The following is a 17,683-nucleotide window of genomic DNA, read 5'->3' as shown; positions in this document are numbered from 1 at the left end:
TAATTTACAAGGTGAAATCACTCCTGTTTTAAATTAACTCTTCCTCCAGTATGTGTACAAATGTTCGCATTATTTTACTGAATTTTTCACAGAATATGTTTTACAGGATTTTGTTACTGATTTTTTTCCCTTTTCCCTTCCTCTCTCATATCCTCCCTTATCATTTACCCTTCCCACCTGGCGCTTTCACCCCCTGCCACACACCTTTTTGGTGAATTGCGGAGTAATTATGTAGATATAAAAATCAACACTTCTTCTGCCATTATAGTGAGACTAAAAAATCGGGATTCAGATTATCTTAACTGTTAATTTGGCGATTTCGTCTTTGAACCAAGGTTCACGAAATATCCTTGAATAACACGTGCTAAATTACTGAAGGATGAATGAATTTAAGAAAAGAGGGATTTCAAACACTCTACCACAAAGTCATTGGAGCCAAAGCTAAAATATCACTGGAGTTAAAAGGTGCGAGATCTTTCTAGAACCTCAAATCGTCGACATTTATCAATTTACGACATGTAAAGCAATAAGGTAAGGGATTAATGACAGGGCTTAGAATGCATGGAATGAAATTTAGTTACATAATTAATATAGATTAGATCATATGAGACTTTAATGTCTCGGGGGGGTAATGGACTAATGACGAAGGCATTGGATCTTGTCGATTGTGAATCAATTTTCGTTGTGAATTTTTGTTGGGTTTCACTATGGTGGCTGCGGGGACAACTTTCCCCGTTACTCCTCTCCGTGTATACGCCTCTGGTTGATGAAAATAAAAGCAAAAGTGCTGTTGTGGAGGGTAGTTTTGTCCGACTTGTACTCTTGGTTGTTGAAGGATGAGCCAGAACTGGAAGCTGTTGGTGGACGTTGAGCAGAATTGAGAAGGTGAAATGAAGGGATAGATAGAGGACTTTATTTGGGTGAAGTTGAGATCAAATGGTCCCTTCTTCCATTTAATCCATCGTCGTATACATACTATGTTAGGCATCCAATTTATAATTACATGCATGCCTACACACAAGTACATATGGACAGGCATTTAATATGCCCAGATTTGCGCAACGAAAAAAATATATGTACATCCATGTATACATACATACACGTATACACACATTAAATAAGTAAACACCTAAACATACACACATACTCAAAGTAAATGACAGCGAGGAAATAGAACAATAAAATAGGGAAAGTCCAAGCAAAGAATGAGGTTTGTGGGAAAAGCTAGGGAGAGCGTGGCATTGCTCTCCTAGCAAAAACCCACGCAGGAAAGCACCCACGAAGAGAAAGGGGGTGTGAAAAACCTGCGAAAACCCTATGAATTAGAGCGAAGATACACATGTATTTTAATAATTATTTTTCGCATAGTATATGTGCAATTATGTTACTGAAATTCAATTGAAGAAATTAATTACATTGACAACATATGACGAGTAATGAAAAACTTAATGATGCAAAATTCTACTGCTTGAGATGAAAAAAGAAAAAGGAGAAACGGTGATCTGTATAGCAGCTGAGTGACATGAGGGAGGGTATACTGGTTAAGTTTTGTACCCGAGGAAAATAAACTTTTGAAGTGCTCTAATAAATGTTGCTGTGGATGGAGAGTTTTTAAGTCCTCTGGTAGAGAATTGCTCGGACAGCATGCTGTAACATGAATTACTTCTATGGTTCCTGTTGAGAATAGAGCTGATGAGGAGGGACTTTTTTTATAAATATTTAGGTTTGTGGTTTGAAAATATCCTGTAGAAAATTGAAAGAATATGTAAATTCCTGCAGCCTTCTAGCTTTAAACAGGATATTCTTGTAAATGATTCAGAAACATGTATTTTCGTATTTTCTAAGATCAAATATGAACCGCACACAAGAATTATGGGTCCACTGTAGTTTGGTTTTCAGTTCGCCTGAAAGGTCTTGGTATACCACATCACAGTAATCAAAAGGGAAAGGAAAGCAATGAAGAAGCACTAAGCTTGATGGGGGGGCGATGCCGAAGCCTGAGAAAAGGGGAAGACGTTAGGCCATCGAGAAAGAGGGAGGTAGGAAAAGAGGATTGGTATGTCGGATGGGACAAAGAAAGGTACAGGGATAATGAATACATATCTGAGTTGAGAAAGGGTTTATCGTAGTATAGCGTTACATTATATCGCGTTAGGTGAGGCTTAGAAGTGTGATTGGTTTTTGTGTTCATCCAAAAGTATCCTTAGCCACTGCAGTTGTATTAAAAGTAATATTAAGTAATGAGGTGCGTTTCAATAAGTGAATTTCTGTAATTATGGAAGGGAATATCTTATCTTCGCGATAATTTGTCACCTCATTAAGCATTGGGCGCAAGGCTTTGCAGCAGCAGGAGAGGCTTTCCCAAGGCGTCGATTCACTTCCTTCTCCTGGCGACGGGCGCCGATTACATACGTTGGACGGCCTTCGTGGTGCAGTGCAGTGAGGGGAATCGCTCTCCCCACCGCGCTACGGACGAGTTGCGCCGACGGGGAGTGGCCCTGCGTCCATCCGGGCCCCTCCCCCCCCCACCCCGACCTCTCCCGCTCACCCTCCCTCCCTTGATTCGTTCTCATTGCGTCTCATTTGGGCTTCCGGGTCTTCCTCCTCCGCCTGCCTCTTGGTCGACAATGTCCCCGCTCCCCTCTCGAGCGAGGGCGTCCCCGTGGGGACAGTCGAGGGAGCTGACCCTCACTCACCCCTTCTCTCACTCCCTCAACTAATCTCAATTACTGTCCCAAGCATCCGGCCGCCTCCCCCGCCATCCTTGCCCACCCCCTGCAGCCACCCCAACCACGCCGACATCATCTTCGCCTTGCCCTCTCCTCTTCCCTTCAAGGGCCTGCTTTCTTCGTCGAAATGGAAAACGTTGAGTCCGTAATGCTTCTACGTTATGTTAAGGAGGCTGCGTGCAGTGTTTAATAATAATTGCAGTTCGTTACTCTGCCCCGATTTTTTTCTTCATGGTTTGATTGATGTCCTTATAATATACCGTCAGTTAATTATTTTGTTAATGGATATACTGGAACTTTTAAATTAACCTATCCGCTTAGATCAGTTGTTAGACATACCGAGTGCTGCCATTGAATACCTCAGTTTTGCGTTTTTATTTTGTGTGGATATAACTTATTGAAGCATTGATCCCTCTTAATTTATTGAATTGAGAGTTCAATCGGTCGAGTAAAGGTGTGGAAACTTGGGAGAGCACAAATAATGGAGTAAATGCGAAATTTTTCTCAATAACTTTGCTATTTTCTTTAGTCTTTAATAGTGTCGTTATTTTGGGATGAACTTCGAGTCCATTGGTCTTGGCATATTTTCGGGTTCCGGGTGAGTTGGCGATCGTTTGCTCAATTAGGGAATAGTTTTGCTAGAAATGATTGCCTATTCAGGTCAAGGGACAATCATTTGACCTGGAAACGCTGTCGGGATTGCTAACAAAACTGTTTCTACCCATGACAACCATCGTGGTGGAAACGAGGAAATGTGAAGAGATCAACTTCACGGGAATCTACGCACATTGAATTCACTATTATCCCATTTGTTTTTGGCATATTTATTTCGCAGAAATAAAAACCTTCGGAAACTTTCCAATAAACTGCGGGAGACGCCGCAGCAATAACTTTTAACGGAGTCAGCCGCTAATATGCATTTCAATGCCACAATTTCAGAGTTTAAAAATCATTCGCCTTTCGAATTCGTTCTGGGTCAAGGTGAATGATTTTTACCCTCTGAAATTGTTCCTTAGGAAACTTGTCAGCTTTTTACAGTTTGGTGAAGAATGTCCGTTCTTGAGGACTTAATGCCAGCGCAGCCGTTTTTCATCGGTGAATCCATCGGAGTAATCCACTTCTTAGAGGAGCACCTCTGGCCTTCAACTTTGGGCCTTACCATAATTTTTGCTTATAATGAGAGATATATTCTTCTATAAATAACTCATTATATTTTTAGATTAATTACTCAAGTATTGTAAAACTTTAAATACCGTTGCCATTGGTTGTCGTATTCTTTTTGGCCTTCCCGAACGCTCATCATCAGCCAATCTAGTAAGGCGACGTTTAGATTCTGCTACCCAAAATTTAACGGTCGTAAATGATGCCGCAGAGTCCCCTTACACGGTGTCCAACTCGTCTTTGATTTGTGTGGGCGTATTGCCAAAACAAATATTTAATGACAACTTTATATTGGATACATGGAAGACTGCACCGGATACCTTTGTCGGTGATAATTGCTCGTTTCATCGTCTGTGTGCTAAGATTGCATGGTGACTTTATGGTGCACTGCTCTCATCAGCACACATGGACCTGGAATCCGTCCAGTGTCTTATGCAATTTGATTTTTTTTCATAAAGGTATGTTTTTTTAGGATTTTTGTGGTCGTTGTGCCCTGTAATGCTAAAGTGCGAGAGATAGAGTTTATTGGGAGTGAATGCTGGTGTCATTCCATGGTCATTCACGTTTCTGGGACTTGAGAAATGTTATTGTCTCACGTAGTCTACTTTGCCGGTTAAGTTGCTGTATTGTAGCATTTGTTCACAGCGCTATTTCGTGTTTTTGTGTGACGGCGGAAGAAGGGATACAAAAACAGTGTTGCGTGGCACACGAGTCCGACCAATTGGAAGGAGTCCTGTCGATTGGAAGGCAAGGCCTTAGCGGCGAAAAGGTGTCCGGCATGATTCCGGTTCGCTCGGATGGAGAAGGTGATGTGGGCGGTACTTGCGGATGTTGACTTAAAAGGAAATAGCGAGATTTGAACCCGAAGATATATTTTATCTCTGGCATCGTGCATGGCTCGTAAATTTTTTATTCCTCTCGGGGCACTTCTACAAACCCATCCTGTGTCCAGGGTTTGCATATTAAGTCTTTCATGTTGATACATATTTGGTGTCGTAAAACGGCGGCAGCACGTATAGCCACACAATAATGTCATTAATCTTTTGGCACACGCTGTTCGTTAGACTTGCTTAACAGAGCGATTGGTATTGACGTAAGCTATTGATTGCGGCCGCGGAACGTTATGTTTCAAATTACAACCGTTTATTGATTTAGTTAGCGTAAGAGTGTGCATGGAATTAATTTAAAGCACATTTCAGTTAATCGATTCGGTTTGAAGGTCTCACGAGGGAAATCAATACTGTATATCATCCATCAGTACCTGCATGTCCATATTGAGGTGTTCCTGGGGGCACTTTCATATCGTCAGCTGAATTATAAATCTTTCTAAAGGCAAAGTATAGTTAAACTTCAAGTTGTTTCATTCGTTCCCTCCTCTTTGACAGCGTACACTCCAGTGGTTTATTATGACGCGGTTTATTTGTGACCAGGGACCGATATTCTATGGACCACAGGGATAAACCACGAGCAAGTGAGTGCCGTTTCTGCTTGGCAGTGTGCTTCTTTCTGTGCCCCGCATCCTCACGCCGCGCCGGGAGGATTCGGCTGCAGGGCGAAGGGTAGCCAACGTTTGGGATGATGCCCTGACGATGTAGTACTGTCCACAGGAGACAAATCGGTGGTCGAAAGCTCAGAATAAGTCACATTTACATCATTCCGAAACTCTTCCGAGTGGCGATGACGGCCCTTTTAATCTCTTACCTCCTAGCGATGTTATCCAGAAGCCCTCCCCTGGCCGACCGACCCCCTCCCGCCTGGAACCCTTTGCTGGGTCTCTTTCCCTATACACCTCCCCCTTCTTCTTGAATCATTCGCCGCCGCGGACGCCCGTTGACGGGGCATTCTGAATGTGAACTGATGCATTTACTACCATGCAATTGTGTGAAAATTTTTACGTAGTTGATACGTACATCAGAAGAAAATGAGGTTTTAGTCTTATACCTTTAGTTTTCATGAGACGTTGTGTTAAGATGATTTAACGTAATCGGTAAAACTGTGATAATTTAGTCAGGCCTATTTTGGAATAATTTGAATAATTATTAGGGATTCATTGAATAAAAGTTAATTAAGGATTTTTTACATCCATGTGTTTATATTTCGGCGTATTTTTATGCCGAAAGGCGTCATATTTTTGTAACTTTAGCTTTGTATTAATAAACTTTGTATCATGAAATTAGTTTTAGTCAATAATTGGGTTTATGTAATTGTGATCTTGTTATATCATTGTTTAAAGTCCCATGTAAAGGCCACTAGTGCTGTTTTCAGATTAATGCAAAATAAAGAAATAAATACTTTTAAATTTTTGTTGGTTTTATAACTTGTTGGGCTCCAAATGGTTACTCCCTTTGCTAAGATTTGGTAAACAACGTATGATTTCCCAGGTTACTCATGAATGTAAACAGTTATGTTTTTACCAAGGATATAACTAAATGCTTACCCCCCAAACAGAACACTACGCTTGGTGATTATTTTCTGTAATGTTAAGATACCGAAATAAGACTCCTACTAAGCACCGAAACGAGACATTGATACAATCATAGTGGTATCCAGTAGCAAAATGTGCAAAAGGAGTTAACGTAAACATTTAAAAAGACTATATTCTTTGTCGTGACATTAAGCACAAACTAAGAAATATGTCTTTACCTCTACACTTTAAATATTGAATGACTCAATAGAACGAAGTTTTTACGAAAATAACTACTTCCATGTGGCAGACGCTGAAAGTCTCCTGCCTGAGAAGAGTTCCGTCTTTTCCATTCACGCGCTGATAAAATCCTCTCTTTTTTCAGCGCTCCAAGAGAAATATTAAGTTTACTCTCTCAAAGACAAAAAGAATGTTATCGTCTCTTACATATATATACTCTTATAATCCTTTCCCACCGTGGCGAGTATTCTTCTACTGGTCTTCAAGCACTTGGAATTATGCGGTCGCGATATGGCATATTTAGGATTCTGCGCTTCTTGTATCCTAAATCGAGGGGACGAAATATGTGCCTAACTTCGCGCCCCCTTGCTGCCTAACGAGTTTGGACACCCTTCAAGATGGCGTTCTCCCTAAATTTTCAACGATTAAGTGCCTAAACGATGAGTTTGGACGCAGTTTTAGTGGATCGTAGATATTCCTGAATCTCACGAGGGAAAGAAAATTCTCTCTCGTTCGAATAATTTTATGGTTGAAATTTGTTTTATGTGGAGGGTGCGCCATCAGCAAGTATTTTTTTTATTGCCGTCGCTTCTTCAGCCAAGAAGGGCGAGGGATCCCCTCAAAACGCCCCCCCCCCCCGCCGCGACACCGCCGCCCGCACGGTGCGAGCGATCTGAAAGGATTGCTCCCGGTTTCGTTTCCGCCGGCACCTCGTGATCCCCACCCTCCTTTTACCTCCCCAGGCGGTGCCCACTCGACACGTTGGGGGCACGCCGGCGTTGGTTGGCCATATTCCACCCCCTTCGATGTGAGTTCCCCCGCCTTCCCTAACATCATATAATAATATCATATCCCTCGCCTACCGTCGAAATCCCTACCTCTCCCCGCTGCCCCCTCATCCTCACCTCGCCCCATCTTTAGCGTCTCCCCCGTCCGCCTGTCCATCCCCTAACACTGCGAAGGGGGAGGGGTTTTTCCGGTGGGGGTGGGGAGCCCCATTCGTCTGCCACATTGTAAGCCAAGGCTTTATAGGCCCAACTTTTCCCTAATTGCCCCGTCCACCCTCACGCCGACCCCCCACCTTCCCCCGCATTGCATCCTCCCTCCGAAAAACCCGCGAGATCTCTTCACAAATCTGGAATACACTCTCCGCCGGAAAAAGAGACTCATGGCGGGGGGGTTTTGTGCCCCTCTTGGCCGCGCCACCTTGTCTTTCTCAGCACGGCGTAGCCCGAGGGATTAGTGAGCTGCAGGAGAGGCGTTGGCGCGAGGGCGAGTGGCGGGGGGGGGAGGGGGTCGGGGGGGAGAGACCGCGGTGGAGGAGGAGTAACGGGTCCTCTAGCGGCTTGCCGTCGACACTCTGTTGCAAGCTCACGCCCGGGTTGGGATTTTTCGTTTCCTATTTTTCCAGGCCCACGCGAGGGCGTTCAGGTTCTTTTCTTTCCCTCGTGACCGCTAGGTTTCATTTGATCGAGGATAACTAGCACGTGGTCTCTTCCGTTCATGCGATAAGGGGATTGCACAATTGATTGTATGAATGCGAGTAAGTGGGGAAATATGGGATTCTGAAGCGGCCCAGGGCAGTTCGATGGAGTTTTTGTTTTCCTATTTTAAGCGCAAGCATTTTCGTTTTTTCCTGCCTGCTATCGTATCGAAATCGTAGACAGCGGGATCGAAGAAGGGTTTATTCAAGCATCGGCATAAATTCCCAGCGATCCACCAAAGAGGGGTGTTTGGCGGGGGGTGCAAGCACCAGGTGGGAAAGTTGATTGATAAGGGAGGATATGGGAGAGGAACGATAAAGGGAAAATACTCTTAAAAAAACTATCAAATAACGTGCAAATTTGTTTACATTCTGAAGGAAGACTTAATACAAAAACATGGTAAATTCACCTAATGAATTGGTTATTTGTTATGCGAAAAAAGGAAATTGAAATGATCAAAAACGAATTATACGACACACCTCCACCGTAGCAAGACAGTTTATGTAAAACTAATCGAAATTGTGGCCCTTCTTCCATTTAACCCATAACCCAGAGAGAGAGAGAGAGACGAGGGATGAAAAGAGAATCTTGAAAACAACAAAGCAGGGCAAGTAATATACTCTATCGGGGATATTTGGTTTCGGAGATCAGGTTATGTTATGGTTTTTTAATTGAGGCGTAGAAATGTATCGTTACGCTGTCTCGTGTTTGTCCAAAACCTGCATTAAACGGGTAGAATACCTAATTGTACTAGTGGTGTGTTGAAGGCCCCGATAGAAGGGGGAACGTTGGGTAAGCTGGTTGGAGGAAATGAGAGAGTAAGTAGGCTTTTTAGACAGTATGGAGGCAGATGTCGCGTATAAATGAAGAAAGAAATAATGTTGAGCTGAGAAAGAGGAATTTCTTCATCTACATCTACTTAATTCTCCACAAGCCGCCACAAGGACGTGTGGTGTTAGGACACCACCCGTAACTAAGAAAGAAAAAAACCGAATGCAAAAGCCACAAATTAATGCAGTCCACAAAAAAATATGGTATACATTCATGCAAGAACCCTTACACTCCGCACACATGCAAACACAAAAGCTACCAGCTAACATACACATGCACCTACAAATGAGCCTGATATATTTGCAATGCTACTTTTGCTCCGACTTATAAATTTTTTTAAATATTTATAAAGTTACTATGTGTTTTTACTATTATCATTTCTGATTGTTCTGGGAAAGAATAAGTATTTAAATCTATATGTAGTGGAATTTATCTCCCTTATTTTATCTTTGTGATCTGATATACCTGAGTAGTGTGGGGATATAATAATTCCTTTAGTGTCTTCGTTAAACTCGTTTATTCTGAATCTTTCTAAAAGTCTAATTCTCGCTTGTTCTCTTCGCGTTTCAAGTGACTCCATGCTTGAATCCTATAGGAGACCTGTCACACTTGTTTTCTTATCATAACCATTTTTAACAAATCTTTCTCTCAAGTTCTTTTTGCCGAATTGTCTCCCATTCACCCCATATACTTGCGGCATATTCCAAATGTGGCATAACTAGAGCAAAATAAGAACTCGCATTAACTTTCTCATTACATTTGCACAGCACTGGTTTAATGAAGCCGAGATTCCTCAAAGCAGATCCGCAAAAATTTTGTCAGAAGTGGGATTCGAACCCACGCCCTCTTACGAGGACCAGAAATCACAAGCACTTGCTTTTAGCAAGTAAGTCCAATCTTGAGTCTGGCGCCTTAGACCGCTCGGCCATCCTGACATGTTAGTATTTTGTGATACTTAAATGTAAATATTAGTTGGTAACCATCGGAAACTACCTTTTAATGGACGGACTACCTTGAAATGCAAATGGTGAAAAGGCAATTCCCTTTTCATATGATGATGAGCATTTCACCTGATTTTTCTCCCTCATGCATTTAAATTTTTAATCTTCTGAAACTTTGCAACGTGTTTTCGAGAAAGATAATTTAATAATAATCTTACCCTCTTTTTATCAGCTACTGCATGTGCATCTTATTGAATACCTTTTCCTTGATCTAAGGAGTATAATGCTTTGAGTAAATATATGTTTTACCATTCTTATCCAACCAATTGTTAATTTTGACACGATGTATTCTCCACTAGCAGGACATGGTTTTTATTGTATTTGAAGAATAAAAACGAAAAACTTCATATTCCTTTATGCGTGATTCAATGTTTGCCTTTCGTGATAATTAACTTCCATCAGTTGTACTTGCGTTGGCCGTTATTATTAGTGGCAATAATACATTATTCCATCCTATTCATCGTGTATGGCTGCTAACTGTTTGGGTTCTTTTACGTGGCCCATGTGAAGTTTGCAGTTCTCATGACATGGGAGACATTTTCCTCAACTGCTGACGTTTTGAACTTCTGCGAACGTGTTTTCCCCCGAAAACGTTTGTTTATTCATCTTCTTCACCACCGTATATTTGCGTTTTTTTGTCGTAAACATTACTTAGTTGTTTCTCTGATACTTGACTATAGTAAATCATGCAAGGGTAAGGGCAATGCAATATTGCAAGGGTAATTTAGGAATATTTTATCGGTGCCAGCATTAGTACGCAATACAATAATTCCTTTGAGAGGAAATTAGTTTAGGCACTGCCCTTAAAAACGAGTCCGCAACTGGCTCGCGTAATAAATAGTTTAATGCGGTATTACTTATTATTTTGAGCTCTTTCATAAATGAGGAAGTCCCACGGAGTCACTCTAACACGTAAGCGAAATCACGAAAACGAAACGTAAACCACGTCCTACGTTAAATTTTAGTGTATTTAGCGAAACTACTCTTAGCAAATAATCTTAAATCCAAACAACATTGGTGTGATGACGCTTGGCAATAAGAATTAAACGAAAAAGGTTTGTGGTGATGTAATTTCGGAGCAGAAGTATTCCCCTCCCGAACGCCTGCTGCAATCTTCACAGAGGTGGAGGTGGAGATTTATCTTCAGTGAAGAGATACATCTACATCAATACTTTGCGAGCCTCCAAAAAGGTGTGTGGCAGGGGGATAGGAATAGGGATAGGAATGTGTCAGAGCATAGTGACCTAATCTCAATCCCGTGATGGTGATCTCTCCTCTCCTTGTACTTCTGAGAGAAAATGAACCCGCTCACTGTGTGAAGCTTGTTACTGGTAACCATTCGAAGAGTGTTATTCCGCTGCTTTTGGGAAACGTTCTTTTACCGCCACTTTGAAATCCTCGCCCTGTACCATCCAAGATTCTTGGTCTGTAGCGGTGAAGACCTCCTTAGCCGCTAAATCAGCCTTCTCAATTCCATCAATTTGCATGGACCCTGGTACCCGCATGAAAGATACGAGGGTCATCCGGAAAGTAGTACCCGTTCGTGAAATAAAGACACAAAAGTAAATATTAACAAACATAAAAAATTTTATTTGAAAGAGGATACTTTAAACTACTTCTCAACATAATCTCCAAGCAAATTAAGGCATTTGTCATAACGTGTGACAAGTCTGTATTCCTGCTGCATAGTCCTTCGCCGCCAGCTCATTGAGATACGCGAGGGACCCATCTTGCACAAATTTTTGCATAATGCAGATGGTGTTTAACAATTTCATGAACAATTGTTCGAGAAACATTGGGAAAATGCTCATAGATGTCATCAATTGTGACGCGCCGATCGTTCCTCACGAATTCGTCAACTGAGCTCACCAGTTGGTCTGTAATGACAGACGGTCTCTCCGAACGCTCATCGTCGTGTGTGTTCCCCCTCCCCATGTTGAAGTTGCGACACCACCGCCGAACAGACGACTCGTCCATTACATTGTCTCCATACACCTCCTTTAATTGGCGATGAATATCACATGGGCGAACGTTTCTTGCATTGAGGAATTTAATCACTGCCCTCACTTCACAACTGGCGGCGTTCTCAATTTTTTTAAACATTGTAAACAATCACAGAAACAACACAGGCAATGCTAGCGTCACGCAACTTGGCTCAGAGAAGGCAGACAAGCCACTGAAGCTATCTGACCTCGTCCAGCGGCTACTCGCGTCGTCAGCACTTCATGCGGCACGAACGGGTACTACTTTCCGGATGACCCTCGTACTTAAACAACCTTATCATTTAAGATGGATATCATCGAAGATATCATGATATCATGATGATGATATCCATCATCATATCAGGATATGATCATGAAAACTGATGGATATCATTTCGCATAGATAACTGTATCTCCTCGGCGTTAGGATGAAATATAAAAAAATGGGAAAGTAATTGCAGCGTACTCATCGAGTCAGTGGAGACCAACAGCGCCACCGAGAGACATGTTTATCGCATTGAGCTCCGCTTTTTAGGCACTGCACAGTGGGCAAAGCTTTGCCTAAATGGTTCCATGGACCTTCCGGAATACGCCTACTAGAGAGTTTCGGCTCGTGGAAAATCCGCTGGCAAAAGTTTGTCAACGCTCAAGGGATGTACTATGAAGAATTATGAGTTATTGTAGCAATATCTGAAAAAAAAATTTTTTCGAAACTTGGCGTGATACGTTTTGCATAAAACTTGGACCTTCACCACTCTACATACCTTAGGGAACTGGCCGAGGATAAATATCTCTGTTTTCGGACGAATGGGAAAGTGTTGAAAAATCGATGAAACCGGGAAACCTTCATCGTGATAGCTGAAAGCAGGATAACCTCGTGCCCGTCCTATTTACCCGCTAACGTTTCCAGCTTTGCGTCATCTTCTTCGGTGTCCTGAGGAGTGCCTCTTTCCGCACCGAAGAGACGGAGAAGTCGGCGGTGGATGAAGGGCACACCCGCTTCGCACCCTTGCGTCGTCCGCCCGGTGTCTGGTTTCATCTGTTAGCGTGGGTTCTTGCTTAACGTGGTGAATGCGCTCCTTTCTCTCGTGCGCTGCGCCTGCATTAGAAAAAGGGGTGGTAAATGCTGTTCACGTGGAATCGACTGCTTAGGAGTATTGTACCTTCCTTGAAATAATTGAAGGTTAAATTTTTTATATTAAAATTATTATCACTGTAGGGTAATTTAATAAATAAGTTAAAATGATGTTTTTAGATTGATAACAAATAGAGCTCTCCCGTTATGCAGGTAGCGGCAAACCACCTTCCTTCTTCCAAACGCAAAACGCTTTCAAAAAAGGAAGTTATGTTGCCACACCCGTTATAATGTGGATGTTGAGTGTGTCTAGTATATATACGAGTATATATACTCATCTATATATATATATATATATATATATATATATATATATATATATATATATATATATATATACATACATATATATATTCTTGGATGTGTGTGTGCGCGCTCGCTAAGATCTTCCTGTGGAGCAGGTGTACTCCGAAGTACCTGGCACCGTAGATTACCGTAGAATGGTACCATTTGTTATCTTGAGTTGTACACGCCAAAATTAAAAGACTAGTAGTCTTCTAAAAGGACTGCTTCCAAAATTTTAGGTTTCCTGAGAAGATTATACAGGGTTCGTCCGGAAAATAAGTGTACTGAGCTCAGGAAAAAAAAATGTATTACACTTTTACATATCTTAAGCTAATATTCCTCAAAATAGGACCCTTTTGAGTCGATACACTTGTTCCAGCGGCGTTCCCATTCCTGGAACGCTCCCGCGAAGGCGTCATCGGTAACCTCTCGAAGACACGTCGTCACGGCCTCTTTGACGGCGTCCAAAGTCCCGTATCGCGTTCCTTTCAAACTCCTCTTTATCTTCGGGAACAGAAAGAAGCCCGGTGGTGCCAAGTCCGGGCTGTAGGGCGGGTGCGGCAGCGTTGCCACGCCGTGCTTGGCCAAGAAGTCCGACACGACAAGCGCGGTGTGAGACGGCGCATTGTCGTGATGCAGCCGCCAGATGTTTTTGATCTCTGGCCGGACGTGGGCGACTCATTTTCGAAGCCTGTCGAGCACTTGGACGTAAAATGCAGCGTTTACAGTTTGTCGTTCAGGTACAAATTCGTAGTGGACGACTCCCCTTTTGTCAAAAAAGACAATGAGCATCGCCTTGATCCGAGATTTGTTCATGCGAGCTATCTTTTGACGGGGTGATGAAGGGGTGTGCCACTCCGCACTTTGTCTCTTCGACTCCGGGTCGTACTCAAAGATCCACGTCTCGTCACCCGAAACAACGTTCTCTAAAAAATGTGGATCATTTTTGCAGTGATCCGCAAGTTGTGTCGCGATTTCCAAACGATTGAGTCTTTGATCATCACTGAGCACTTTCGGCACCAAATTTGCACAAATTTTTCGCATCTGTAATTGCTCCCTAATAATCTCATGCACTATTGTTTTTGGCACATTACACTGCTCTGCTATCATCCGAACACTAAGACGACGATCAGAGTTCAGTACATCGCGAACTTTTCGCACATTTTCGTCGGTGAGTGTCGTTGATGGGCGTCCAGGCCGTGGTTCGTCGTCGACCTCTTCTCTGCCCTCCACGAACATCTTGTGCCACCGAAAGATCATGTTTCTGGACATGGCTGACTCCCCGTAAGCCTGGTTAATCATACCGACAGTTTCGGTAGACGATTTCCCAAGCTTTACCGCAAATTTGATGGAATAACGCTGCTCCAAAAACTTCGGCATCGCGTTCCGTGACGTGGGTCGAGCGTGGAGGTTCGCGTTAACACAGCTCCTCACTACACCACAGCTCAGAGCCGACTGCCTTTTTCAGCGTCGCTTGCCAACATACCCCCCTCCAATCGCAGCCCGTCAGAGCGGTGCTGGGCGCGCCTGGAGCGGCGGGAAAAAATCAGTACACTTATTTTCCGGACGAACCCTGTAGATATGTGTGCATCAGAATTAGAACCTAAAATAATTCATTTATTTTTTCTTTCTTTTCAGGTGAGTAAGACGAGCAGTTGGCATTTCTCATCTGGCTGTTGAAGTTTTCTGTATTATCCTCTAAAGTGAGTAGTAAATATCAACATCCCCTGTTAAACTCCCTAATGGCTGCATAATCTTTCGAAATATTCTCGTTGCCTCTGAGGATCGGGACATATTCCTATTTCCACGAAGGAAGATCCTTAAGGAATGATAATGGTAATCGGATTTTACGGTGATGTTGTGCAGGGGAAATGTAGAATTATTTTATCTAGGGCTCTGTGATGAAATAAGCACGTCGAGGAGTAGATCATCTTTGTGGTGTTGGACGTAATCGTCGTATCTAATCGCATCCGAGGATTAAATGGTCGCCATTGCACACGGTTGAAATGCGACTGGCTCTGTTTCATTCGTTGCCTATTGCTCGGAAATTACTTTTTTTAATGCTGTAAGGAGGTTTGAAGAAATAGTTACGAGAGAGTGTGAGAGGTCAAGAAGACAACAGATTTTCTTAACGGTGTTGTGTGGACATTATTCATCAATTCTTCATCTTATTGCTTTGCTTACTAACAGCTCGAATTGAATGCATGAAGAAGTATTTTAAAATCATATAGGGCGGTACGCGTAAGATGTGGTAAAAATTATTTCCATCATTAAAAGTTTTTACTATTTGTGTTGGCAAGTAATATTTAAGCATCATATTACAACTGATGTAGCCAGAAAAACCGTTGTGTGTATTAATTTAACAGGCCACTCGATTCGGCTTGATTTGCAATGCACGTCACAGATAACCAATTATCGCATTTCAACCGCAAGGACACGAAAGTTTTGTTAATGGTGGAGTTGATTTTAATCTTCCTTGTCGAGACTGATATCACTGCTGCTTTGACGGCGCAGCGATAACATTTGAGTCATCCAAGGCTACACTTATTATGTCCACCACCCACTCAATGCAGAAAAAATAATAAGAACAGCAACCTGGGGAATAAAAATTTTAGATTGTATTTTATACAATACCCATAAACGATCACACTTTTAGAGGTAAACGAAGAAACAGATGCCATTGTTCAGATGCGTTCGTAAATAAAGTTTTTAAGCTCAAGCGAACGATGTTTATTTTCGAGAAGGGGAGCTTCAAGGATTTTGCCGAATATCTTATGAAAAACGGACGAGTACGTGTTACGATGGGTCGCGGTAGTCCAGGGGGTAGAGCGTTGGACTGCTGTCCAGAGGGTCCCGGGTTCGATTCCCGGGCGAGGCACTCTGGGCACCTGCAGCTCCACCCAAGCTAAAGTGATTTTTCGGGTACCAGATCTTCCTGGGAAACCAAAACCGGCACAGGGAAAGGAACTGGCCCCCGTACCCTGATGTGTGAATTTCACGCGCCGTATAGGGCTTAGTACTGGGTGATCTCTGCCATCAACTACTAAACCGACCTTCGGGTTGATTACTGTGTTTACATGTTACGAAAACGCACAATGCTGTAACTGAAACTACATGGAAGTATTTCTTAGATTTAATTTGATGCCCTATGGAGACATATATTCCTAACAAACTAAAACACGAAAGCAAAGAACCTTTTTGCCGAATATCATATGAAAAACGGACGATGGCATATTAAGAAAACGCACATTGCTGTTGCGGAAACTTCATGAAAGTGTTTCTTAGATTTCATTAGACACACTACAGAGACATATGTTCCAAGCAAAACAGAACAGGAAAGCAAAGAACCGCGATGGCACAGCGGATAGGAAAGAAGAGCTGTAAGACAGCATAGGCAAGCATTCGAAATGCAACAGTACATTGAAAACTGCTGTAGGAACGCCTTTCGATGAGACATCGTAGTAATTCTGAACACATCGTAAGTTAACAAGAAGAATCATGCAAAGCGCCCTAAAAAACTTGCGAATACTTGGAAGATATCCCTTAGGATTTCTGCTCATACGATAGTGGGATCACAGGGAAAGCGTCCAAGTAGTGGTTGTCAAATACACCAATGGTGATTATTTTCTTTTGATAAAGTTCCCTTATTTATATTCTTGATGTCGTCAGCGGAGAAGTTACTGACAGTATTACGATTCTAATGTGTATAACGAAGAATGCAGAATTGGATGTGATAGTGACCCCTTTTTTACGTTGTTTTTTGGTGGATTACGGTGTGCAATGTGTTTTGGAAGTGTTAGATTAAATATAGTTTCACTGGGTACCTAACACCTCGAGACGGATTTTGAAGTGGCGTGTGTATATGTATGTATATATATATATATATATATATATATATATATATATATATATATATATATATATATAACACTTTTTGAAAGACTCACGGACGTGAATAATAATGTATAACACTTAGCACTAGTGGACACAGACAAAAACACAGAAACACACAAAAAAAGAGACTCACTATTTTTCGAATTTTCGGTGGTCGTTGCCACCTTTATCAAGGAGGAGAGGGACTGACTGACTGAACAGATGTAAAACATGCCCTATTTTCAAAACCAAAATCCCATCCCTCTCCCACCCGCTTTTTAACTCTCTGCCACCAATTCCCTCCTCTACTTGCACTTCTAGCAATGTAGTGTACCTTCTGAAGTGCCAACTGTGCCCGGCCTATTATATTGGGCAAACCACCACACCCCTCAATATCAGAATCAACAACCACCGAGCCTCATGCAAAAACTCTTCCTTCATTGACATGCTCCCTATCCCCAAACACGCCTCCGAACACAACACTCCCTTTGATAAATGCTATAGTGTATCAATCATAGCATCCCTCCCACCCTCTGATCCTCCTCTGAAACTGAAAAC

The 17,683-nt window shown here is 42.4% G+C and overlaps 1 non-coding gene across 1 annotated transcript; it reads right to left on the bottom strand.

The window, feature by feature from the left end:
* Window positions 1-9,665: 9,665 nt before the first annotated feature.
* TRNAL-CAA (transfer RNA leucine (anticodon CAA)) lies at window positions 9,666-9,784 on the bottom strand. Its single transcript has 2 exons — window positions 9,747-9,784; window positions 9,666-9,711 (listed from the first exon to the last, which is right to left on the bottom strand). It is a non-coding gene; the product is annotated as a tRNA-Leu (tRNA).
* Window positions 9,785-17,683: the final 7,899 nt, after the last annotated feature.

Source organism: Hetaerina americana, unplaced genomic scaffold (assembly GCF_022747635.1).
Source record: "Hetaerina americana unplaced genomic scaffold, ioHetAmer1.1.p SCAF_2, whole genome shotgun sequence".
NCBI classification, from domain to species: domain Eukaryota; kingdom Metazoa; phylum Arthropoda; class Insecta; order Odonata; family Calopterygidae; genus Hetaerina; species Hetaerina americana.
The sequence above is the reverse complement of the archived record's forward strand: the minus strand, read 5'-3'. Positions and strand labels throughout refer to the sequence as shown.